The sequence below is a fragment of the Hemitrygon akajei genome, unplaced genomic scaffold (genome assembly GCF_048418815.1).
Source record: "Hemitrygon akajei unplaced genomic scaffold, sHemAka1.3 Scf000105, whole genome shotgun sequence".
Taxonomy (NCBI): domain Eukaryota; kingdom Metazoa; phylum Chordata; class Chondrichthyes; order Myliobatiformes; family Dasyatidae; genus Hemitrygon; species Hemitrygon akajei.
In genome coordinates, this window is record NW_027331991.1 from 1,495,256 (window position 1) to 1,521,948 (window position 26,693).

Below are 26,693 nucleotides of genomic sequence, written 5' to 3' on the forward strand. Positions count from 1 at the left end.
TGTGGTAATTCAATTGAAGACGATACCCCTTGTGACAAGTCACTTTGGGTGATAATTCGTATGTGGATTTGGAAGGATGACAGATAAAATCTACAGTGACTGTTCTCTTGTTTTACCACCATGGAACCTGTGGAATTCGACATAATTGCCTTCCCTTGACATTTACCCTGGATTACAAATATCTCTCTCATCACCTGTTCTGTGGTTGAACTGAACTTTCATAATTTACCATCTCAAGACTCCAGACCTTGTTTCCCCCAAGCTCAATAGTTTTGGATTTATATTTACACACATATATACACATAACACTGTTAACTTTTGTTTATCTTGCTTAAGTTACTATACTATAAGTAGATTCTAATAAAGATAGTTTTAACATCAAAAACAGACTCCAGGTGTAGTCTCCATGAGGAAATCTGCAGATGCTGGAAATTCAAACACACACAAAATGCTGGTGGAACACAGCAGGCCAGGCAGCATCTATAAGGAGAAGCACTGTCGATGTTTCAGGCCGAGACCCTTCGTCAGGCAGTCTCAGGCAGTCCTGACAAAGGGTTTCGGCCTGAAACGTCGACAGTGCTTCTCCTTATAGATGCTGCCTGGCCTGCTGTGTTCCACCAGCATTTTGTGTGTGTTGTTCCAGGTGTAGTCTATTGGTGCTGATTCGTTTCTGAAGTTTTACGTTTCACAACAAAATTGGGGCCTGCATCCGGGATATGAACAGCTATGGGGGCGTAGTCATTAATTATCGATTTCATTGGGGAAGTCGCTTTTGATTGATTTGTGTGTGGAAAATCAGCAGCGGATGCTGATTATTGTTTGGAAGCGGCAACCTCTGAGGCATTAGAGGATGCCAGACGGATTGAGTTGTTGAGTCTTGCTAGAAGGTTAAAACTTGCTATGTTGAAATTGACAATGAGGAGGGCACAGATGCAGAGGATAACAGCTGAACATTATATACCTGAGGGTGTGTTTAAAGTGGAGGAGTTGGAGGTGTTTCCTGAAAGTAAACCTAGTGAGCTTGAGCTCCAGTTCAAGTGACAAAAATTAAAGATGGAGGCTGCGGAAAGGCAGAGGCAGTTTGAGGCTATAGAGGCAGAAAAACAGAGGGAGGAAGCAGAAAAACAGAGGCTATTTGAGCTGGAAAAGATAAAGTGGTTGCAGCAAAGGGGTCTAGCGTTAGACTCTGGTGATAAGTTTGAGGCCAGTCAGGAAATTAAATTCGTACCTCCATTTGATGAGATAGAGGTTGATAAATACTTCCAGCATTTTGAGAAGGTTGCTTAGAATTTAAAGTGGCCAAAAGAGGGTTGGTTCTCTTACAAAGTGTAATTAAGGGGGGGGGGGGTGGCTTAGCAAGCCTATTCTGTTTTGTCAGTTGATTAAGCAGCTGATTATGTCATAGTGAAACAGGCTGTGCTCAAAGCTTACGAGTTGGTCCCAGAATCATACAGGCAAAAGTTTAGAAATTTGAGGAAATCTGTGAACCAGACATATGTAATTTGCTTATGAGAAGTCTGTGTGTTTTGATCGCTGGTGCACATATATGATGATGATAAATATATGATGATTTTAATAGCTTGAAAGAGTTAGTTTTAATTGAAGATTTCAAAAGGTGTGCTCCTGACCACATAAAGACGTATTCAGATGAAAAGGATGCTGCCACTTTGCAGGAGTCTGCTAGATTAGCAGATGAGTTTGCTTTAACTTGCAAGGTTAAGTTTACCCAGAATAAGAGCTTCCAAAAGAGTGCCAGGGATCACCAGGGTAAACCAGAAATTACATCTGGGACTAGTGACAAGAGTAAGGATGAAGGGAAGCAGTTAAAGGAGAAATTTTCTGGTCATACTTGTTACTATTGTAAGAAAGCTGTTCATATGATGGCTAATTGTTCTGTCCTGAATAAGAAAAAGGAAAAGGGGGCAGTCCCAAATGCCTGTGTTCAGTATGTTGAAGCACCTATCAACCCACAGGGTTCTGAACATTCTGTTTCAGGCTCAGTTAAGGTCTGAGAGGTCTGACCGAGTTAAGAAGGGATTCGATCATTTTATGTCAGATGGGTTTGTATTAGTAAAGGAAGGGTCAACCCCGGTGCCAGTGAAAATTCTTTGAGTTACTGGGGCTTCTCAGTCACTTATATTAGACAGCGTTCTAAAGTTTGGTGATGAGACTAACACTGGTGAGGTAAATCTTATTAAAGGCATTGGGGGTGGCATGGTTTCTGTGCTGTTGTACAAGGTAACTTTACTGTCAGGGTTGGTTTGGGGACCTGTTAAAATCGGATTATACTCCAGTTTATCATTGGAAGATGTTAGTTTGCTGTTAGGGAATGACCTAAAGTTGTTCCTGCAGTGCTGTTGACAACTAAGACAACCACTGATGACCCACAGATGGATTTTAACATTTATCCTTCCTGTGCAGTAACTCGAAGTATGGCTAAAAAGTATGCCGACTCAGACAGTTCTGTGCAGCATGATTCTGATACCCATGATAGCCAAAATCGGGATTCAGGTTATGATGACTTGTCAGGGAATTTCTGCCTTCATTGTTTCAACAGGATTCAGGTCGTAAGTCTGATGAGAAAGACTTATCCCTGTGTAGGAAGGAGTTTATAGCAGGACAGAACCGAGACCCTGAGATTCAAGCTTTAAAAGAAACAGCTCTCTCAGATGATGAGATTAAGAAAGTGCCAGTAGGGTATTATCTCAAGGATGGAGTGATAATGAGGAAGTGGAGGCCACCTGCTATACCAGTGAGTGGGGAATGGGAAATTGTTCACCAAGTTGTAGTTCCTAAAGTTATATGGCTGTAATTTTAACTTTGGCCTGCAGTATGCCATTAGGTCGACATTTTGGAGTGAATAAAACTGTAAACAGGATTATGAAATAATTCTACTGGCCTAATTTGAGGAAAGATGTTGTGACCTTTTGCAGAACCTGTCACACTTGTCAAGTTGTGGGTAAACCGAATCAGGTCACGCCAGTGGCCCCACTCCGGCCTATACCTGCATTCAGTGAACCCTTTTTAAAATTTATAGTGGATTGTACTGGCCCATTGCCAAAGACTAAAGCTGGCCATCAGTATCTGCTAACTATTATGTGTACTGCATCCAGATTCCTAGAGGCAATACCTCTCAGAAATGTTAAAGCTAAAACTGTGGCGAAGGCTTTTACCAAGTTCTTTATCTAGTTTGCCTAAAGAAATCCAGTCTGATCACTGAAGTAATTTTAGATCTGGATTATTCCAGCAGGTAGTTTATGAACTGGGAGGGAAACAAATTACATCGTCTGTGTACCATCCAGAATCACAAGGGGCTTTAGGAAGATATCATTCTGCCCTCAAAACAATGACTCAGACATACTGTGTTGAAAATTGAGAAGACTGGGATGAAGGAATACATTTGCTTTTGTTTGTAGTAAGAGAGTCGGTACAGGAATCACTGGTCTTTAGTCCATTTGAACTTGTATTTGGTCAAAGAGTGAGGGGACCTTTGACCTTGTTAAAGGAACAGTGGATTGATGGGGATGTACAAGTTAACCTATTAGACTTTGTTTAGAAGTTCAAGAATAAACTACACCAAGTCTGTAGTCTAGTGAGACAGAACTTAAAGATTTCTCAAAACAAAATGAAGTGTTGGTTTGATAAGTGGGCTTCAGAAAGAAAATACCAGGTGGGAGATAAGGTGCTTGCCTTATCTACAATATTGATGAATCCATTTCAGGCGAAGTTCAGTAGACCGTATCAAATAGTCTCTCAAACTAATGATCTGAATAATGTTATTAAAACACCCAACCAACGTAAACTAACACAGGTGGTACACATAAATATAATAAAGCCTTATTTTGACAAGCAGGCACCGTCTGTGAGTGTTGTTGTCAAAACATATGAATCTGACAACCCTGAGAATGAAACAATTGACTCGTCTGAGACTTTTCACAAGCCAAACATGGTCCCAGTTAGGCTAATGAACTCGGTTGTTCCAGAAAACATTGTTAACAAGTTGGCTCATCTGCAGCCAAAGCAACAACAACAGCTGAAGGAAGTAATTCTGAAGTTTAAAGATTTATTTCCCGATGTTCCCAAGCAAACCACGGTCGCAGTACATGATGTAGATATTGGTCAAGCCAAACCAATTAAACAATACCCATATTGCATGAACGTAGAAAAGTGTAAATTGGCTGAGCAAGGAATTGAATATATGCTGAAAATGGTATTATTAGTCCTTCAGCATCAGATTGGAGCTCACCCTGCATTATTATGCCCAAACCTGATGGTAGTGTTAGATTTTGCACTGATTATGGGAAGGTAAATGCAGTAACAATAACAGAATCCTATCCTATCCCTAGGGTGGATGATTGCATCAATAAGGTTGGAAAAGCTAAATTTCTTACAAAGACTGATCTGTTGATAGGGTACTGGTGTGTTCCATTGACGGACAGAGGTAGAGAAATTTCTGCATTTGTGACACCATCTGGGTTGTATGAATACAATGTTTTGTCTTTAGGAAGTTAAAATGGTCCAGGAACCTTCCAGAGAATGATTGATTCTGTAATTCGAGGGTCAGAACACAGATGCCTGTATTGATGACAGAGTCACAGGGAGTGACACTTGGGAAAAGCATATCTCTGCAATAGAGAAGCCGTTTGACAGGCTTTCTCAGGACAACCTTACAGTTAGCTAAGAGTGAATTTGGCCATGCCACTGTGACCTGTCTTGGCTATGTTGTTGGTCAAAGCAAGTTGGCTCCTTTTCGGGCAAAAGTCCAGGCAATTTCTCAAGTTCCTATTCTGACTGCTAAGAAGGCTCTTAGAAGGTTTCTGGGAATGGATGGATGTTACCGGAAGTTGTGTAAGAACTTTGCTGCTATCGCTCTTCCTCTGACCAATCTCCTGAAGAAGGGTGAAAAGTTTGTTTGGACCGAGCCTTGTCAGGAGGCATTTGATCGATTGAAAGTTATTATTTGAGATTAGGCCAATCAATGCAGTGTTGTCAGCAAATTTAATTAGCAGATCGGAGCTGTGGGTGGCAACACAAGCCATGGGTGCACAGAAAGTAAAGGAGTGGGCCAAAGAGACAACCCTGTGGGTTTTGTGTCCTGAGGATCAGAGAGACAGAGGAGACGGAGCCCACTCTTACCACCTGCCGGCGATCTGACAGGAAGTCCAGGATCCAGCTACACAAGACAGAATGAAGGCCGAGGTCTCTGAGCTTCTTGTCGATACTTCATGCCTTTGTATGGCTACTGCTCTGCCCATGACTGGAAGGAACTGCAGAGAACTTTGGAGAGCAGAGAACATCAGCGAAACAAGCCTCCACTCCATGGGCTCTTCCTTCACTTCCCCTCCCTCGGAAAAGCAGGCCATGTACTCAAAGAACCTCATAACCTGGACATTCTTGCTGCAAATCCGCTCCCACATTGGCGGAGAGATACAAAAGCCTTGAAGCGCGTAACACCAGGGTGAAGGACGGCTCCCTGTCTGCAGTTATAAGCCAAATGAATGATAAAATGGACTCGACCTCACAATGTAACTCGACGTGACCCTGCACCATATAACAGATATGTCAAAGCTGAACAAAGTTCAGAGTCTTGAGATGGTAAAGTACGAATGTTCAGTAATCCACGGAATAAATGATCGTCGGGAGATATTTGTGATCCAGGGTGGAACGTAGAGAAAAGGCAGTTACTTCAAAATAACCGTCGACGAAGTTCTTATCCGTTGAATCTGTCCACAGACGAGTTCTCAGCGAAAGTGACCTGTCACAGGAATACCGTCTTCCCGGGGTTACACACAACATACCCAGGTAAGGGTTAACACAAGATATTCCAAAATCCACTCCTATGGATTATACGAAGGGACAGCCACACACATTCGTTGTGGTTCCGTGTACCGATGATCAACCCACTCTTGTGGGCACAGGAGAGTTCCAAGCCTCAGCTGCGACTGACTGAAGCGATCAACTTTTCCGGTCTCTCTCTCTTTAGACTGGCTGACTGCCTGTCTGCAGATCGCTCTCTCTCTCTTATGGTTCAGTCCACAGTCAGCGCTGTCAGCCTGTGACTGACGTCATAGTCCCGCCTCCTCACGCCGGCGCTCTTAAAGAAACAGTCACCGTACGACCACAGGCTCGGAACAGCCGCAACACAACTTCCCGAGTTTTGAACTCAATGCTTCAACTAATAAAGACAACCACGCCATTTGCCTTCTTAACCACCCGATCAATCTGTGCAGTCTCTTTCAGGGAGCGATGAACTTCGAGTCTAAGATCCCTCTGATCATCGACACTGTTCAGGGTTTTGCATTTAACAGTGTACTGTCTCATACATTCGACCTACCGAGCTGCCAAGATGATCATCACTAATCAAATCTCACTGAGATTTCTCAGGTCCTGTTGAATTTATTGCCAAGTGCACAAGTACGGGAAGGTACAGGTACAGAGAAACACTGACTTGTGGCAGCATCACAGGCAAGTACATTCAGATAACACACGGAACAGAAATTATACGATTCTCTGTCAGTAACAATCTATAAATATGTTTTATGTTAATAACGATATATAAAATACATTGTGTCATGATCAATATTAAAATGTGCATTTTGTGTCAATAACAGAGTTGGAAATGTTGAATTTGGTTCCTGTCTCCATTCCTCCTGTAATCCACAACCAGCTCCTTTGTTTTTGTCACAATGAGGGAGAGGTTGTTTTCTTGACACCACTGTGTCGGGGTGATGACTTCTTCTCTGTCGGCTGCCTCGTTATTATTTGAGATCAGGCCAGTCAGTGTAGTGTAGTCAGCAAATTTAATTAGCAGATTGGAGCTGTGGGTGGCGACACGTCATGGGAATACAGAGAGTAAAGGAGGGGGCAAGGAGACACCCCTGTGGGGTATGTGTGCTGAGGGTCAGAGAGACAGAGGTGAGGGAGCCCACTCTTACCACCTGCCGGCGATCTGACAGGAAGTCCAGGATCCAGCTACACAAGGCAGGGTGAAGGCCGAGGTCTCTGAGCTTCTTGTCGATACTTCACTCCTTCGTATGGCTACTGCTCTGCCCATGACAGCAAGGAACTGCAGAGAACTTTGGAGAGCAGAGGACATCAGGGAAACAAGCCTCCCCTGCATGGACACTTTCTACACTTCCCCTGCCTCGGAAAAGCAGGCCATGTACTCAAAGATCCTCACAACCTGAACATTCTCGCTGCAAACCCGCTCCCCCATCGGGGAACAGATACAAAAGCCTTAAAGCGCGTAACACCAGACTCAAGGACGGTTTCCTGTCTACAGTTACAAGCCAAATGAATGATAAAATGGACTCGACTTCACAATGTATCTCGACGTGACTGCACCATATGTCTAGTGATTGTTTTGCCAGTTTCATTTTTCATTTTTAGAATCTTTTTTATTGATACATAATCTTCTACAGCTATAAAATGATACAAAACGTCAATAGATTAATATGTATACAATTAATAAAGCTGAAAAAAAACTGATCGTAAAATATAAAAATGGAAAAATATATATATAGAAAAAAGGGAAAAAATACACCATCTAACTCGGAAAAGAACCCAGTAACCACAAAAAAGGGGGAAAATCCATTTGGAATGAACCCTCCGGAGCAATACGTTTGACCATCATCTAATTTTTTTTAAAAAAGAATCACCAACCGCCATTTCATATTTATAAAAAAATAAAATTTGACGGAAACCATATAGCATAACTCAAATTAAATGATAATATTTAGCAAAAGAACCCCATCTTCTCTCAAAATCGAACCGAGGATCAAAAGTTCTACTTCTATTTTTTCCAAACTAAGAATAACATTCCTTGAGAAAACCATTCAATTAATGTAGGGGAAGACATATTTTTCCATTTTAATAGAATAGTCCTTCTTGTCAGTAGTGTAACAAATGCAATTACATGTTGATCTGAAGATGAAATACCCTAAATATGATGTGGAGCTATTCCATATAGAACAGTCAATCTATTAGGTTGTAAATTAATTTTCAGAGCTTTAGAAATTACAGAAAATAAAGATTTCCAAAACGATTTTAATGAAAAACATGAACAGAACATATGTGACAAAGTAGCTACTTCAGTTTTACATCTATCACAGCATTTGTCTATACTAGGAAATATTTTAGATAGTCTCTCCTTTGTTAAATAATAACGGTGAACAGTTTTAAATTGAATTAAACAATGGTTGGCACATACAGAAGAAGAATTTACATTTTGCAAAACTCGAAGCCAATATTCATTAACAAAGGTCATATTAAGTTCTCTCTCCCAATCTTGTTTAATCTTTAGTGATAGGTTTTGTTTTGTAACAAAAATAAATTATAAATTCTGCCAATGGAACCTTTCACAAAGCGATTCAATTTCAAAATGGTATCCAACAAATCAGATTCTTGTAAGCATGGAATCTTAGGTAAATATTGTAAAAAATGTCTGAACTGAACATATTGCAAAAAAATGTGTATGAGCGAGAGAAAATTTGTTAATTAACTCTTCAAAGATCATAATGGACCGTCACAAAATAAATCTGTAAAAGAATGGATTCCTTAATTTTTCCATAGGAGAAAAATGGGGTCAGTTGTTGAAGGTATAAATGAGAAGTTTCGATGTAAAAAACTAGTCATCTTAAATTGTTTAAAAAATTTTAAAAAACGAAACTGAACCCAAATCCGTAGGGATTGTTTAAGAACCGCGTAAAGATTTAAATTTGGAATTTTAGAGAGCTGTAAAAGTAATGGAGCTCCTAATATTGAAGTTAAATGAAATTGTTTAACTGCTTTTAATTCCAAATCAACCCATAATGGATTTTGGTTCTTATTAAGACAATATAACCAAAAACAGAATTGTCTAATGTTCTCAGCCCAATAATACAGTCTTAAAGTAGGAAGTGCAAGTCCACCATCTTTTTCAGATTTTTGTAAATTATACTTATTAATTCTTGGACTCTTATTGTTCCAAATAAAGGAAGAAATAAGTGAGTCAATTTGATCGAATTTTCTTTCAGTTAAAAAGATAGGTATATTTTGGAAAATATATAAAAAGCTAATTAAAATAATTTTACCAGCATGAATACGACCTATTAAAGAAAAAGTAAGTGGATTCCATCTAGAAAATTGTTGTTTCATGGAGTCCATTAAAGGAACTATATTCCCTTTATAGAGATCTTTATATTTTTTTAGTAATTATAATACCTAAATATCTAAATGTATTAACAGTTCTAAAAGGAATATCATTATATATACTAACAGGGACATTTAATGGAAACAATTCACTTTTATTCAAGTTAAATTTATATCCAGAAAATTTAGCGAAATCTTTAAGTGTTTCCAAAAGTTTAGGAATTGATTCCTCAAGATTTGAAATAAAAACCAAATCATCATCTACATAAAGAGAAATCTTATGTATGGTTCCATTCATAGAGATACCAAGAATATATTTAGCTTCACGTAGTGTTATAGCTAAAGGTTCCAATACAAGATTAAATAATAAAGGGCTTAATGGACATCCCTGTCTAGTGCCACGAGAAATTGAGAAAAAAAGACCTGCAGTTCTTAGTAATGACAAGCTCAAGGGCGGCTTCCTGTCTGTGGTTATAAGCCAAATGAATGATAAAATGCTCTTTGCCTCACAATGTAACTCGACGTGACCCTGCACCATATGTCTATCTGCACTGCACTTTCTCTGCAGCCATAATGCTTTGTTACAGTGATTGTTTTGTCGTATATCAGCTCAATGTACTGTTGTAATGTATCGATCTTTGTGGATGGCACGTCAGGGAAGATTTTCACTGTAGTTCAGTACATGATGATAATAAACCAATTCCCCATTTTGATTGTGTGTAAATATTAGTCAGACTGAGCTTCTTCTCTGGAACCACAGAAGGAAACTGAACTGTTGTCTTTCTGAGGAACGCAAATAAATAGAAAAGGCTTTAATCTCTCATTACGATCTGCGGTAACTGGGATCAGGTGCGTCTCACATATCAATATCAGAATCAGGTTTAATAGCACCGGCATATGTCATGAAATTCGTTCAGCAGTAGAACCTAATTTTTAACCATAGATTTTAACAATTGTGATTTAATATAAGAATATAAATATCACATTGTTAAATTATATAAATAGTACAAAATGAAAAAATAAAGATGTAATAAACTATTTTAATTGTGCCGACTGTTTCACTGACTGGGTTGTTGCTTTGGAACTAGTGGAGTGAAGCTTAACTGAACTGTACACATTTCTGAGAAGCTCAGATAATTATAAAAAGCAAAATTCTCACATAAGTGGGTCAGACACCCAGAAACATCGGCAGCACTTCAGCAGGTGAAAACAGTGGAATGAAACATGCTGATAATATTGCCGAGAAAAAAACATATTGTCCACCACAACGAGAGGATATCACAGATCCGGATCTCACTGCCTTGTCTGAACGGGGAAAGATGAAGCTACACGTACACGTAGAGCAGTGACTCGCAGATGCTGCAGATCTGCGGAAAACGTGAACAGGAAACGGGATCACATGGCCGCTTTGGTCTCTCACCTCCAGACAGATGTCCATTTACTGACTACTCTGTGGAAAGAAGAAAATGCCGCTCACATCTCCTCTCACCTTAAATGTATTAGACATTTCAACCCCCAGGAAAAATATATCGTCTGTCCACTCTATCTCTTCCTCTTGTAATCTTATAAACGTCCATCCAGTCTCGCCCCAGCCTGCGCCGCTCTGGAGAAAACAACACAAGTTTGTCCAGCCTCTCGTTATAGCTCATGCCCTCTAATCCATGCAGGGTCCTGGGTTACCTCTTCTGCGCTCTGTCCAAAGCCCCGACATCCTTCCGAGAATGGGGGCGACCAGAACTGTATGAAACACACCAGATGTGGGCTAACTAGTTTTATAAAACTGTGTTACGAACTGAAACGTTTTAGAAACGAACCAGCAGCAATAGAGTTCACACTGGAGTCTGGTTTTGATGTTAAAACCATTATCTTTAGTAGTATCGACTTATAATATGGTAACTTAACGAAATAAAGGAAAGTTAACAGTGTTATGTGTATATATGTGTAAATATAACTCCCAGACTATCGAGCCTGAGGGAACAAAGCTCAGAGTCTTGAGATGGTAAAGTAGGAAAGTTCAGTAATACACCTTTCAGTAATAAAAGCTCCCAGAAGCTCCAGCCATTGTTTATGTTTGGAGCCTTTTTTAGGTGTATAAAATGATGAGGGGCATTGATCGTGTGGGTAACCAGAGGTTTTTTCCCAGGGTTGAAATGGTTAATACGAGGGGGCATAGTTTTAAGGTGCTTGGAAATTTGGTATTACACTGGTATTATAAACTGATTAAACACCCATATCACATGAACGTAGAAAATGTAAATTGGCTGAGCAATTGTTGTAAGTGGGGAAACAGATTCGGTAGGTCTCAAAGGCAAGGACTTTGGACACACACAGTAATGGTAGAAACGTATTTTATTTACAGAAGGCAAACGTGGGAAAATGGCAACAGAAGCAACACGCACACAATTTACAGCAGTCGGGGGAAAGTCGAATCGGCAATAAAACACACACGGACAATTACTATCGAATGTGGGAAAATCGCCTGTGAAGAAAGTACACAAGCACACACCCACACACAACCAATGCGATATGCGCCACACCTTGACCGAGTGCAGGCTCGGCTCTGTGCTATTCGGGACACTAATCGACGCTCCCAACCCTATTCAATGCACAGCTCACCAACAAGTTCTCCAGCGCCGTTCCACGGTTCTCAGCCTGGAGTGAAGCAGGGTGGTCCCTCGGAGATGGCAAAGGGAAAGGGTCCAGCACACGTGGCACCCTTTATAGTGCAGCAGGGCTGGAGGGTCCCGCCCCGGTAATTCACAGGGGGGCTAATGGCTCGGTACCAGCAGAGTTAAGCCGATTACAAAGGCCAATTGCTCGAGGCCAAGTACAAGGCTAATTAAAGGGGCCAATGTTGGGGTGTGCATTGATCGGCGAGGAGGGGTCAAACCTTGATTGACAGGTGTCGTGCCTTCCGACCAGGAAGTGAGCAGTGGTGTCACGTGACAGTCACGACCCCATCCATACCTCGGATCCACGCCACTCGCCAAGCATTACATGTAACACAGTGAGAAGGAAAGTGATATATCTTAATGGAAGTCTTACACTCAACTATTTCTAAGGTTAACGCTGTATGTGACTGTACAGGCCTGAAAAAAAGGCAGACGTGCTCTGAACAGTTTGGCAAGCACAGCATAATATACACACAGCGATGATAACGAGAATGAGTGCAATCGACCAGTGGGTGACAGTTGCCCAGGGACCCAAACGGCCACCAGTTTCCCCATGAGGTGTCGTGCCGGAGGAGCTGGTCCCTCGATGTTTGAATTTTTGACACCGAGTCCCGAATGTGAGCAGCCCAGTGGGTGATGTTGCTCCACACGTCCGGGGTAAACGTGCAGCACCCCTTACCAATGATTGCACAGGTACCACCATCAGCCGCCAGTTGGTAATCCGGGGCCTGTCGATTTTGCAGGGTGACCATCCTGACGGCCGCTAGCTCTGCCGCCGTTCGGGTGAGGGCATCTTCGGTCTGTTGCAGTGCCACTGCAACCTCGTTGGCCAGCGTCTCGAGCACACTGGTCATCTGGATCACCTCACGGGGCAATCGGGCCGTGCCGTATCTGGGAGAGGCTATCATCCAGAACCTCTCCGCCTCCGTGATGGCCCTCTTGTCCCGGTGGCCGCTGTGTGTCTGGTGCGCCCCCAGATCGTTCAGGGGGTGGATGAAGGGCAGCACATATGGCACATAAAGCAACAGCCGGACCAGCTCGCGAGAAGCCACGGGTAGGCGCGGTGGCCGCAAACCCAGCGGGTCCCGTTCAAAGTCCAGGGAGCCCCCAGCTTAGCGGCACCATCGGCAGTGGTCACTGGAGCGCCCGGATGTTAAAACCACTATCTTTATAAGGATCTACTGATAATATAGCAACTTAACCAAGATGAACAGAAGTTAACAGTGTTATGTGTAGGTGTGTGTAAATATAACTCCCAAACTATTGAGCTCGGCGGAACAAGGCTCAGAGTCTTGAGATGGGAAAGCATAGAAGTTCAGTTCATCCACGGAGTAAATGATGGGAGAGAGATATTTGTAACCCAGGGTAAAACGTAGAGAGAAGGCAATTACGCCGAATTCCACGGGTTCCACGTTGGTAATTAATAAATATCAGTGGTGGAAGATCCTCCGTCGAGCCGTTCCAAATCCACACCCGAATGACCACCAGAGTGATCTGTCACAGGGATGCCGTCTTCAACGGGTTACCACATCACACACCCAGTCAAGGGGTAACTTCGAGTGGTACCAAAGGACATTCCCAAATCCACTCCTTTGGATTATACGGAGTGACAGCCACACATCCGATGCGCACCGGATCGATGATCACCCCACCCTTGTGGGTGTAGCAGAGTTCCAAATTCCCAGCTTCGACAAGCTGGAACTGCTACCTTTTCCAGGTTCGCTCCTCTCTCTCTCTCTCTCTCTCTCTCTCTCTCTCTCTCTCTCTCTCTCTCTCTCTCTCTCTCTCTCTCTCTCTCTCTCTCTCTCTCTCTCTCTCTCTCTCTCTCTCTCTCTCTCTCTCTCTCCCCCCCCACTTCTGACCGTGACTGTCTGTGTCCTTGTTTTAAAGGTAAACAGGCTGCGAGTCGGTCAGTGAACAACATCATAGTCCTGCCTCACTGAAGCGCTCTGTTAAAGTGACAGTCCACAGTGAACGAAACCTGCGGGTTCGTAACAGTGTATTGATGGGCGAGGAGGGGTTAAACCTTGATTGGCAGGTGACGTGGCTTCCGACCAGGTAGTGGGCTGTGCTGTCACGTGTCTGTCACGACCCTCTCCGATACACTAGGTCCAGCAACGCTCGCACAAACCGCTCAATCTCAGAGCCCCGCCTCTTTGTCGACCTACTAGTGTACTCCCGACATAAAAACAGTTACCCGTCTTTCCCTCCAGGCGACCTAGAACGCTCGGAACGAGACGCGGAGCCGGCTGTCCTTCAGCAGCTGGTTCTTACAGCGCCAGTGCCGGATCCGGAGAAGAAGAATACCCTTAACTCCTGGTGGAGTCATCGGGCGCCGTCATGACAAGCTTTATGCACTGATCTTTTCGTTTCTATAGCATTCTCCAGTTTTATTTTTACGAGGTCGAGTTAAGCGTGCAAGGGATCCGGCTGGATTCGAAATCGGGCCCCATCGCTCCGGAGTCTGGAGCTGATGTCACTACTCCACCAGCCGGCCCCACCTCAGAGTGCAGAGGAGCAAATTCCATCCACACAAGGTCATAGTTCGAGGACGACATTTGCCGCGTGCAGGTTGCCGTCGCGGGGGAGCTGTACGCTTGAGAGACACAGAGGCGGTCTATTCGGGAATCTCCCCCTCTAGACCTTCTCGAGAAGGCTCCAGAGTCCGAATGTAGATCCCGCCAGGCGTCTACCAAGTCAAAGGAGCCGACTAACTCCTTTAACTTCTTTGCCGATGCTCTGTCGCGCTGGAGACTGCAGAGGTTCTCCACCTCGAAGGTACATTTGAAGTCCCCACCCCCAGGATCCAGGGAGCTCAGTAGAGTGGACAGCTGACGGAATAGGGAGTAGGCGCGTCTGCATCACCCCGCCCCTCAGGGCATACACGTTGATGAAATGCAGAGGTTCACCATCCAGGCGCACAGCCAGATGGAGCAGGCGGCCGGGCTCGACATCCTGAGCTTTTACCATTTCCGGCTGGAAGGTCGAGACCAACAGGATCGCCACCCCGCTAGAGTTGGAGCTGAGGTGGCTCATATAGACCCCGCCCTGCCACTCCAGGAGACAAGCAGACTCGTCTCCCGGGATGGTATGGGTTCCCTACAGGAAATTCACAGCGTATCTCCCATCCCTGAGGACAGGGGGATTGTTATATCTGTGGAGAGAACTCCTGCTACCATTAAAATTTAGACCAGCTACAGTGAGCGTCATGTTGGGTGTACACTAGGCCTCAGCAACAGTACCCTTCCCGCTGAGAGCGGAGGCGCCCTCAACCACACTATCCAGAAAAAATGCAAGAATGGTCTTTGCTTTCCGGGCCCGAGTGGTACCAACGCCACCCTGTGACCCACCGTCTCCCGAAGGAGCGAGGCTACTTTCCACCCTGATGTCCCTCACCAGGTCATCCAAGAAGGATTTCAGCTGCCGTCTGTCATTCCCCGACACAGCATTCCTCTTCCCCTTCCCCTTCCGTCTGAGGATGACCAGCAGGGACTTCACCAGCCTCGGCATGCTAGACCAGCGAAGCGAGGTTAGTTTAGTCCGATGCTTTGCACCCTCAGAGGTGAGAATGAACTCTCTCATTTCCTCCACAGGTATCAATGGGGATTTCTCAGGAGGGTTGAGGATTCCATTGTCTCACTATCAAAGGAGTCTCCCTCCAACCCCTCACTGCAGATAGATCCCCCATCTTCCTCCTCGTGTGTTGTATAAGGTGGCTGCACTTGTAACCCAGACTGCACAGAGGGTACCTCCCTCAATCCTTCCCGCTCCACCGTCGCATCAGTCTTATCCACAGTTACAACAATGGAGGGATAATCCCCAATAACTCCCTGCGAGCCATAATTTCATGGCGTCGGCCTGCAGAGTATATCATCCTCCCCAGAAGGCAGGTACGAGGTGGACTCCAGCAACTGCGGTCCTAGGGATCCACTGGCAGCCTGCTGAGAGTGAGAGAGCCTGGTCTCCTCTCTGTTTACATTATTCAATACCCTTGCTTACTACTAACTGCTCAGTCCTGGGTGCAGGGCTCCAGGACAGTGTGGAATGAGCTTTATTCTGTGCATGATCCGGGGACTGTGAGGTAGGTTGGAGTGGAGGGAGATTCTCTTAATATCTGACCCTGTGACTGTCTGATGAGACTCTGTGCATGATCCGGGGACTGTGAGGTAGGCTGGAGTGGAGGGAGATTCTCTTAATATCTGACCCTGTGACTGTCTAATGAGCTTTATCCTGTGCATGATCCGGGGACTGTGAGGTAGGCTGGAGTGGAGGGAGATTCTCTTACTATCTGACCCTGTGACTGTCTGATGAGACTCTGTGCATGATCCGGGGACTGTGAGGTAGGTTGGAGTGGAGGGAGATTCTCTTACTATCTGACCCTGTGACTGTCTGATGAGACTCTGTGCATGATCCGGGGACTGTGAGGTAGGCTGGAGTGGAGGGAGATTCTCTTAATATCTGACCCTGTGACTGTCTGATGAGACTCTGTGCATGATCCGGGGACTGTGAGGTAGGCTGGAGTGGAGGGAGATTCTCTTAATATCTGACCCTGTGACTGTCTGATGAGACTCTGTGCATGATCCGGGGACTGTGAGGTAGGTTGGAGTGGAGGGAGATTCTCTTAATATCTGACCCTGTGACTGTCTGATGAGACTCTGTGCATGATCCGGGGACTGTGAGGTAGGCTGGAGTGGAGGGAGATTCTCTTAATATCTGACCCTGTGACTGTCTGATGAGACTCTGTGCATGATCCGGGGACTGTGAGGTAGGCTGGAGTGGAGGGAGATTCTCTTAATATCTGACCCTGTCTGATGAGACTCTGTGCATGATCCGGGGACTGTGAGGTAGGCTGGAGTGGAGGGAGATTCTCTGAATATCTGACCCTGTGACTGTCTGATGGGACTCTGTGGATGATCCGGGGACTGTGAGGTAGGCTGGAGTGGAGGGAGATTCTCTTAATATCTGACCCTGTGACTGTCTGATGAGACTCTGTGCATGATCCGGGGACTGTGAGGTAGGCTGGAGTGGAGGGAGATTCTCTTAATATCTGACCCTGTGACTGTCTGATGGGACTCTGTGGATGATCCGGGGACTGTGAGGTAGGCTGGAGTGGAGGGAGATTCTCTTAATATCTGACCCTGTGACTGTCTGATGAGACTCTGTGCATGATCCGGGGACTGTGAGGTAGGCTGGAGTGGAGGGAGATTCTCTTAATATCTGACCCTGTGACTGTCTGATGAGACTCTGTGCATGATCCGGGGACTGTGAGGTAGGTTGGAGTGGAGGGAGATTCTCTTAATATCTGACCCTGTGACTGTCTGATGAGACTCTGTGCATGATCCGGGGACTGTGAGGTAGGCTGGAGTGGAGGGAGATTCTCTTAATATCTGACCCTGTGACTGTCTGATGAGACTCTGTGCATGATCCGGGGACTGTGAGGTAGGCTGGAGTGGAGGGAGATTCTCTTAATATCTGACCCTGTGACTGTCTGATGGGACTCTGTGGATGATCCGGGGACTGTGAGGTAGGCTGGAGTGGAGGGAGATTCTCTTAATATCTGACCCTGTGACTGTCTGATGAGACTCTGTGCATGATCCGGGGACTGTGAGGTAGGTTGGAGTGGAGGGAGATTCTCTTAATATCTGACCCTGTGACTGTCTGATGAGACTCTGTGCATGATCCGGGGACTGTGAGGTAGGTTGGAGTGGAGGGAGATTCTCTTAATATCTGACCCTGTGACTGTCTGATGAGACTCTGTGCATGATCCGGGGACTGTGAGGTAGGCTGGAGTGGAGGGAGATTCTCTTAATATCTGACCCTGTGACTGTCTGATGAGACTCTGTGCATGATCCGGGGACTGTGAGGTAGGCTGGAGTGGAGGGAGATTCTCTTAATATCTGACCCTGTGACTGTCTGATGAGACTCTGTGGATGATCCGGGGACTGTGAGGTAGGTTGGAGTGGAGGGAGATTCTCTTACTATCTGACCCTGTGACTGTCTGATGAGACTCTGTGCATGATCCGGGGACTGTGAGGTAGGCTGGAGTGGAGGGAGATTCTCTTAATATCTGACCCTGTGACTGTCTGATGAGACTCTGTGGATGATCCGGGGACTGTGAGGTAGGCTGGAGTGGAGGGAGATTCTCTTAATATCTGACCCTGTGACTGTCTGATGAGACTCTGTGCATGATCCGGGGACTGTGAGGTAGGCTGGAGTGGAGGGAGATTCTCTTAATATCTGACCCTGTGACTGTCTGATGAGACTCTGTGGATGATCCGGGGACTGTGAGGTAGGTTGGAGTGGAGGGAGATTCTCTTACTATCTGACCCTGTGACTGTCTGATGAGACTCTGTGCATGATCCGGGGACTGTGAGGTAGGCTGGAGTGGAGGGAGATTCTCTTAATATCTGACCCTGTGACTGTCTGATGAGACTCTGTGGATGATCCGGGGACTGTGAGGTAGGCTGGAGTGGAGGGAGATTCTCTTAATATCTGACCCTGTCTGATGAGACTCTGTGGAGGGAGCTCTATAAGACGGTCTGACTCTTTGAGTGTGTGATGAAACGATGTGGAGCAAGCTTCACTCTGTGTCTGATCCGGGGAGTGGAGGTTGTGTGGTGTGGAAGGAGATTCCCTCCGTGTATAATCGGGGGACTCTGTGATGGAATGGTGTGGAGTGAGTTGCAGTCTATGTCTGACACAGGAAGATTGTAATGGGTCAGGCCGGAGTGAGATCCGGTCAATGTCTGACCCCGTGACTGTGTGATGTGATGTTATGGAAGGAGGCTCGCTCTGTGTCTGACACAGGAATTTTGTAATTCGACGACCGGGAGTGAGATATTCTCAATGTCTGAGCCTGGGAGTGTATCATGGGATGGTGTGGAGGGAATTCTCTGTGTCTGACCCTGTGAGTGTGTGATCCTACAGTGTGGTGGGAGATTTACTCTGTGTCTGATCCTTGGAGTGGATGATGGGACGGGTTAAAGGGAGCTTCACGCTGTGTCTGATCCGTGGACTGTGTGATGGGACGGTTGTGGATGGAGCTATATTCTCTGTCTGATCCGGGGGAGTCTGTGATGGGAAGTGTGTGATGGGACAATGCGATGGAGCTTCACTCTGCGTCTGATCCGGGGAGTGTGTAATGGGACTGTGTTGAGCAAGCTTCAGTCTGTTACTGATTCCAGGAATGTGTGATGGGATGGTGCGGAGGGAGCTTCACTCTGTATCTGACAGGAATTTTGTAAGGGGCTGAATCGGAGTTATATTTTCTCAATGTCTGACTCTGGGAGAGTATCATGGGATAGTGTGGAGGAATTCTCTGTGTCTGACCCTGTGACTGTGTGATCCGACAGTGCAGAGGGATATTCACTCTGTGTCTAATCTGGGAAGTGTGTGAAGGGACTGCGTCGAGAGAGCTTCACTCTGTTTCTGACCAGGGAGTGTGTGATGTGATGGTGCGGAGGGAGCTTCTCTCAGTGCTTCACCCGGGGTGTTTGATGGGATGGTGTGGTGGTAGCTGCTCTCAGTTTCTGACCTGGGGACTATTAGATGGGTCGGTGTCGAGGGAGTTTCTCTCTGTGTCTGAGCGGTTAGTGGGGGCGAGATGGTGGCGGAGGGAGTTTCACACTGTTTCTGTGATTGGGATTGTGTAATGTGATGATGTAGATACAACTTCACTGTGTTTTAACCCCGGGATTGTGTAATGTGATGATCCAGATGCAGCCTCTGTGTTTTAACCCTGGGAGCGTGTGATGGTACGTTGCGGAGGAAGCTGCACTCTGTTTCTGACCTCGGGAACGTTTGATTGCTCTTTGTGGAGAGTGTTTTGGTCTGTATCAGGAATGATTGATGGGAGACATGGTGGGAGCTTCACCCTGTGTCTGATCTGGGGATGGACGGTGTGGTGGGAGATTCTCTCAAAGTCTGACACTGTCACTGTGTGATGTAACGTTTTGGAGGGAGCGTCACTCTGTGTCTGACGCAGGACTTTTGTCATGATACAGCCTGGAGTGAGATTTTCCAGGTGTCTGATTCTGGGAGTGTAACATAGAATGGTGTGGAGGAAATTCTCTGTCTCTGACCCTCTAAGTGTGATGATAGCATGTGGAAGAAGATTCATTTTGTGTCTAATCCAGGGATTCTGAAATGGGACGGTCTTGACGGAGATTCACTCTGCGTCTGAGCTGGGGTGCGTGTGATGGGACGGTGTGGAGGGAGCTTCACTCTCGGTCTGATCCGGGGAGTGTGAGGTAAGGGGTTGCGGTGGGAGATTAACTAAATATCTCGGCCTGTGAGTGTGTGATGTGATGATGAGGAGGGATCTTCTCTCTGTGTTTGATTCAGGAATATTGCAATTCAACATCCCGGAGTGAGATTGATGGGACGATGCAGACAGAGCTTCAGTCTGAGTCTGACACCCCATGTTGATTGCTTCTGTTCCATTCTCTATGTTGTGACCTTTGTGGACACAGGTCAGATATTATACTGTATATGAGCTTCCAATCACTTTTGTCGTTTTTGTCTGTGAGAGCAAGAACAGCGCGCAGGAATGTGGGGGTTAGGATAGTGTGTGTATCTGGGCTGTGAGGAGGCGGTGGTTAGCCTGGATGGCGATGGGAAGTGAAGAGGTCCTGGGGACCAGACACTATCAGACTGACATCCCTCAGCCTAGAGCTGAGACGCTGCTGTACCAGTGTGAGGAGCTCCGACCCGTTATTGCAGTTCACCGGGTGATGGTGGCAGCAGTAACCCCAGGTCACAGTTTCTCCTTTCAGGTGACTCGAGTCCGACACCAAAACAGGAAGTTACAATGGTTTATTGATATCATCATGACAAATGTAAATTAAAAATTGTGTGAGCTGTTAACGTTCTGGAATAAGCTGATTAATGTGATTGACTATGTTTTGAAATTCCGAGAGAGGCTTAGCAGGATATGTGACCTGGCCAAGGATAATCTCCGAGACTCCCAAATTAAAACGAAGCAGTGGTATGATAGACGAGCACGAGAACAGGGATTTCAAATGGGCGATAAGGTATTGGTTCTGTTCCCATTCGTGACCAACCCCCTACAGGCGAGCTTCCAAGGTCCGTATAAGGTAATTAAGAAAATAAACTCTCCGAACTATATTATCGAAACCCCGGATAGGTGGAAGCCGAGGCAGTTGGTACACGTTAATATGCTGAAAGGTTATCATGATTCAAAAGCCGCGCCAGTCGGTGCTGTCACGAAAACAAATGAGGCTGTAAGGATTGATAATGAGGGGCCCGAGCATCTTGAAAAGATAAACATAGTGCCCACCAGATTAGAGAACTCTGTTATTTTGGCCAAATTTGCTGATAAGGTCACGCATTTGAAGCCTAGACAGAGAGAGCAGCTGACAAATCTAATTAACCGGCATGCAGATTTATGTCTAGATGTTCCGAGGAGATGCGAGGGAACAACACATGATGTTATTGTTACTTCAGCCCAGCCTATTAAGCAGCCCCCTATCGGATGAATTTGGAAAAGATCAAGCCAGTGGAAAAAGAAATTGAACATATGCTAGCTGCTGGTATTATACGGAAATCTTCTTTAGCACGGGCATCTGCATGTGTGGTTGTCCCGAAGCCTGATGGTAGTGTAAGGTTCTGTACAGATTACAGAAAGGTGAATGCCATCACAAAAAATTGATGCTAACCCTATCCCCAGGGTGGATGATTGCATTGATAAAGTGGGTACAGCGAGATACATCACCAAGATTGACTTGCTAACAGGATACTGGTGTGTTCCTTTAACTGACAGGGCTCGAGAAATTTCAGCATTTGTCACTCCGTCCGGGTTCTATGAGTATAATGTCTTGCCTTTTGGAATGAAAAACGCTCCAGGGACATTTCAGAGAATGATTGACTCAGTGATTAAAGGATTAAAGAACACAGGGGCTTATATTAACGATTTAGTGGTTTGGAGTGATACGTGGGACGAGCACATTGAGGCTGTGGGGGGAACTGTTTAAACGAATGTCTGCAGCCAATCTCACCGTGAACCTCGCCAAAAGTGAGTGCGGCCATGCCACAGTCACGTACCTGGGGTATGTGGTAGGCCAGGGGCAACTGGCCCCTGTGCAGGCTAAAGTACAGGCTATTTCTGAAGTTCCCGTGCCGACTAATAAGAGGGCACTGAGAAGCTTTCAGGGAATGGTGGAGTACTATCGGAAGTTTTGTAAGAACTTTGTGGATATTGCCCTCCCTTTTACAAAGCTCTTGCAAAAGAATGAAAAGTTTGTGTGGAGCAATCCTGGCCAAGAAGCCTTCGAGAGGCTGAAAACTATACTATGTTACCACCCTGTGTTAAAAGCACCTGACTTCGAAACTCTTCTCCCTGGCAACCGACGCAAGTGACGAGGCTGCAGGGGCAGTCCTACTGCAGAGAGCTGAGGACGAAATTGAACACCTAGTGGCTTATTTCTCTAAGAAGTTCAATGTGCACCAAATAAATTATTCCACTGTAGAAAAAGAATTACTGTCACTTATTCTGGCGTTACAGCATTTTGAGATTTACATTTGTCCGGCACAGAAACCATTGATTGTTTAAACTGATTACAACCCATTGGTATTTTTGACTAACATGAAGATTAAAAATAGCCGGTTATTTAGTTGGAGTCTGGTGTTAGAAGAATTTGATATTAAAATCAAATTCTATTAAAATCATTGTCAGTAAAGAAAACTGACAATGTAATTGCTGATTGTTTATCCAGATGTTAGATTTGAAATTATATCTGTGTTACTCTGTTGGTTAATGACTGCATCTGTATTATATTAGATTCTGTAATGTGCCTTACTATTGAATTTTCCCCCCGGTAAAAATACTTTTAAGGGTGGGGGTATAATGTGTGATGAGAAAACCAGTTGGAGATGGGGTCCAGAGTTGACCCCCCTGTGAACTATGCTGCTAACGAGAGAGGGAGGGATGGGGGGGGGGCATCCTGTTGCAGATGGGAGAGCGAGAGACAAGGATTAAAATGGATGATTTAGTATTATGGCTTCTTCGCTAATTGTTGACTTTGACGCCAAGGACATTTGGCCTGTTTGTGTGGATCTCTGCTGACACAGCAGAGTGATGCCAGGTGCCTGCTGAGACAGGAGGGAGTGGCCAGTTTGATGGACATGGTCAGTTGATGGATGGCTGAAGCTCGTCAGGGGAGATAAAAGACGGGTCTGTTGAGACACCGGGAGACACGCCAAGAGACACTGCAAGAGTGTTGTGCACCCACAGGAAGGTGGAGGCTTGGAGGACCGAATCGGGAGATCGGTCAAAAAGCACACAGTGTGACGGCAGGGCTTTATTAATGCAACAGAGTTAGTCAGTTTTTCGATGTTCGTTGTCAGCCGGGTCAATCTGTCCGTGAACTCCCTGTCGGTTGCTGCCGTACGCTCCAGTATTTTTTTTTAAGTTTTAAGTTCTCCTGCGCGTGAGCCAACAGTTGTCCGTCGTTTTAAGTTTTTCTAGTCTGTAACTACACAAACCCGTACTTCTACGGCGAGATTCGACACCAAACATGTCGCTTGTTTTCGGCAGATGTTTCCTGCGCATGCGCAGCAGGAGGAGATTCGCCGAAATCTCCGTTTCAGTGTGGACAGAGATATTTTCAAAAACGCATAGTGTGGACGCCTATTGTTTTTACGCGAAATCGGTGTTTCAAAAATTATCCGGTGTACTGTGGATGTAGCCCAAGTGTTAGCAAAGTTATGCATATATAGAGGTATAAATAAAGTTCTCTTTCTTTTTAAATCTTTTTATTAATTTTTTAAACAAACATAAATAAAACATGAATACAAAGTGTTTGAGAGTACATAATTAATAGTTTAAGTAGACATTCAAATATATAATAATCAATATATATAGCCTCCCAAACTCATAGTATTTATGAACAAAAGAAGCAAAAAGAAAAAAAAACAAAAAAAGAGAAGAAAAAAAACACTAACCAACATGGGTCATTGCATAATGTTAAATACATACAGTAGTGCCAATAACACCGAACCTCCATCCAAATAATTAAGGATAATAAAAGTGAGGTTTAGGAAAAGACAATTTAACTCATATGAAAATGTTGAATAAATGGTATCCAAGTTTCTTCAAATTTAACTGAAGGATCAAAAACAACCTAATTTTTTCTAAGCTCAAACAAGAGATAGTTTGAGAAAACCACTGAAATATAGTTGGAGGGTTAATTTCTTTCCAATTCAATAAAATGGATCTTCTAGCCATTAATGTAACAAATGCAATCATTTGTCGAGATGAAGAGGATAAACGACTATTATCCACCATTGGTAAACCAAAAATTGCTTTAAAAGGATGCGGTTGGAAATTGATATTCAGAACTCTTGAAATAATATTGAAAATATCTTTCCAGTAATTTTGTAAACAAGGGCAAGACCAAAACATATGGGTCAATGAAGCAACATCAGAGTGACATCTGTCACAGGTTGGATTAACATGAGAGTAAAAGCGAGCAAGTTTATCCTTAGACATATGAGCTCTATGTACAACCTTAAATTGTATTAGGGCATGTTTAGCACAAATAGAAGAAGAATTGACTAATAGTAAAATTTTCTCCCACTGCTCAGTGGATATAAGACAATGAAGTTCTTCTTCCCATTCCTTCTTAATTTTTTCTGATACTTCTGGCTGTATTTTCATGATCATATTATAAATGACAGCTACTAAACCCTTTTGACAAGGGTTCAGAGCTAAAATTCTTTCCGTAATGTCCAATGGACATAGTTTTGGAAAAGACTGTAACTAATTATACAAAAAATTTCTGACTTGCAAATATCTAAAAAAATGAGTATTAGGTAAATTATATTTATGAGATAGCTGTTCAAATGACATAACGCTATCATCCAAAAACAAATCACGAAAACATGCTATACCTTTTGATTTCCATAAAAGAAACGCTTGATCCATAAAAGAGGGCCGAAAAATATAGTTAGATATTATAGGGCATGATAAAATAAACTTATTCAAACCAAATAATTTACGACATTGAAACCAAATTCGCAATGTATATTTGACTATAGGATTAGTTATTTGCTTATTCAATTTAGATAAAGAAAAAGGAAGTGAAAATCCTAAGATTGAAAACAATGAAAAGACTTGTACAGATTTACATTCCAAATTTACCCATTGTGGGCAAGCAGCTGTAGTCAATTCTTGTGTCCAAAATATTAAATATCGTATATTAACTGCCCAATAGTAAAATCTCAAGTTTGGCAAAGCCAAACCGCCCTCCGTCTTAGGCTTCTGTAAATATTTTTTTGCCTAGTCTAGGATTTTTATTCTGCCACAGATAAAAAGATATTTTGGAGTCAATAATATCAAAAAAAGATTTAGGAATAAAAATTGGTAATGCTTGAAATAAATATTAGAATTTGGGTAATACCATCATCTTAATAGCATTAATTCTACCAACCAATGACAAAGATAATGGAGACCACTTAATAGCAAGTTGCTTAATTTGGTCAATTAAGGGTAAAAAGTTAGCTTTAAATAAATCTTTATGGTTTTTAGTAATTTTAATACCTAAATAAGTAAAATAATCTGTAACAACTTTAAATGGTAAATGTTTATAAATTGGAACTTGCATATTTAATGAAAATAATTCGCTCTTATTAAAATTCAATTTATAACCAGAAAAGTTACTAAACTGAGCAAGCAAGGACGAAATAGCAGGAATAGATATTTCAGGGTCAGATATGTATAGTAACAAATCATCAGCATATAATGATAAATTATACGTCCCCTCCCCACGAGTAATACCCAAAACATTAGGTGATTCACGAATGGCTATAGCCAAAGGTTCCAAAGCGATGTCAAATAGTAAAGGACTTAAAGGACAACCTTGCCTTGTACCACGGAATAACTGAAAAAAGGAGATCTTTGATTATTGGTAAAAACCGAAGCCAAGGGCTTATAGTATATTAATTTAATCCATGATATAAATTTTGTACTAAAATTAAAATGCTGCATCGTATTAAATAAATATGGCCATTCAACTCTATCAAATGCTTTTTCAGCATCTAAAGAAATGACACATTCTGGTATTTTGGATGAAGGAGTATAAATAATATTAATTAATTTTCTAATGTTAAAAGATGAATAGCGATTTTTAATAAATCCAGTCTGATCTTCAGAAATGATTCGAGGTAATATATTCTCTAATCTAGTAGCCAAAATTTTACTAAAAATCTTAAAATCCGTCTTCAGCAAGGATATAGGCCGATAGGATGCACATTCAATAGGGTCTTTATCTTTTTTAAGAATCAAAGAAATAGAAGCTTCAGAAAAAGATTGTGGCAATTTGCCTATAATTAACGCATCTTTAAAAATTTTACAAAGCCAAGGAGAAAGTATAGAGGAAAAAGATTTTAAAAATTCTGCAGAAAAACCATCTGGACCAGAAGCTTTACCGGAATTCATTGAAAAAATAGCCTTTTTTATTTCAGTTTCCGTGATAGGTGTATCTAAGAATACACTATCCTCTACTGTTAATTTTGGAATATTCAATTTCCTTAAAAATTCATATATTTTAGAAGAATCCTCAGCAAATTCTGATTGATAGAAGGAATTATAAAAATCTTGAAAGGCTTTATTTATCTCTTTATGGTCGATTGTTAGAGTGCCATCTTGTTTACGAATCCTAGTAATCTGTCTTTTAACCGAAGCAGTTTTCAATTGATTAGCCAATAATTTACCATACTTATCTCCATATACATAAAACTGGGTTCCAGATTTAATTAACTGAATTTCAATCGAAATGGATAATAACAAACTATGCTCCATTTGAAGTTCCACTCTTTCTTTATAAAGTTCTTTGCTGGGGGTCACTGAATAAATCTTATCAATTGCTTTGATTT

The 26,693-nt window shown here is 43.4% G+C and overlaps 1 protein-coding gene across 1 annotated transcript in view; it reads left to right on the forward strand.

Annotated features, from left to right (window-relative positions):
- Positions 1–26,693, forward strand: part of LOC140723236 (uncharacterized) — a 701,392-nt gene that overhangs the window by 154,772 nt on the left and 519,927 nt on the right. The window lies entirely within an intron of this gene.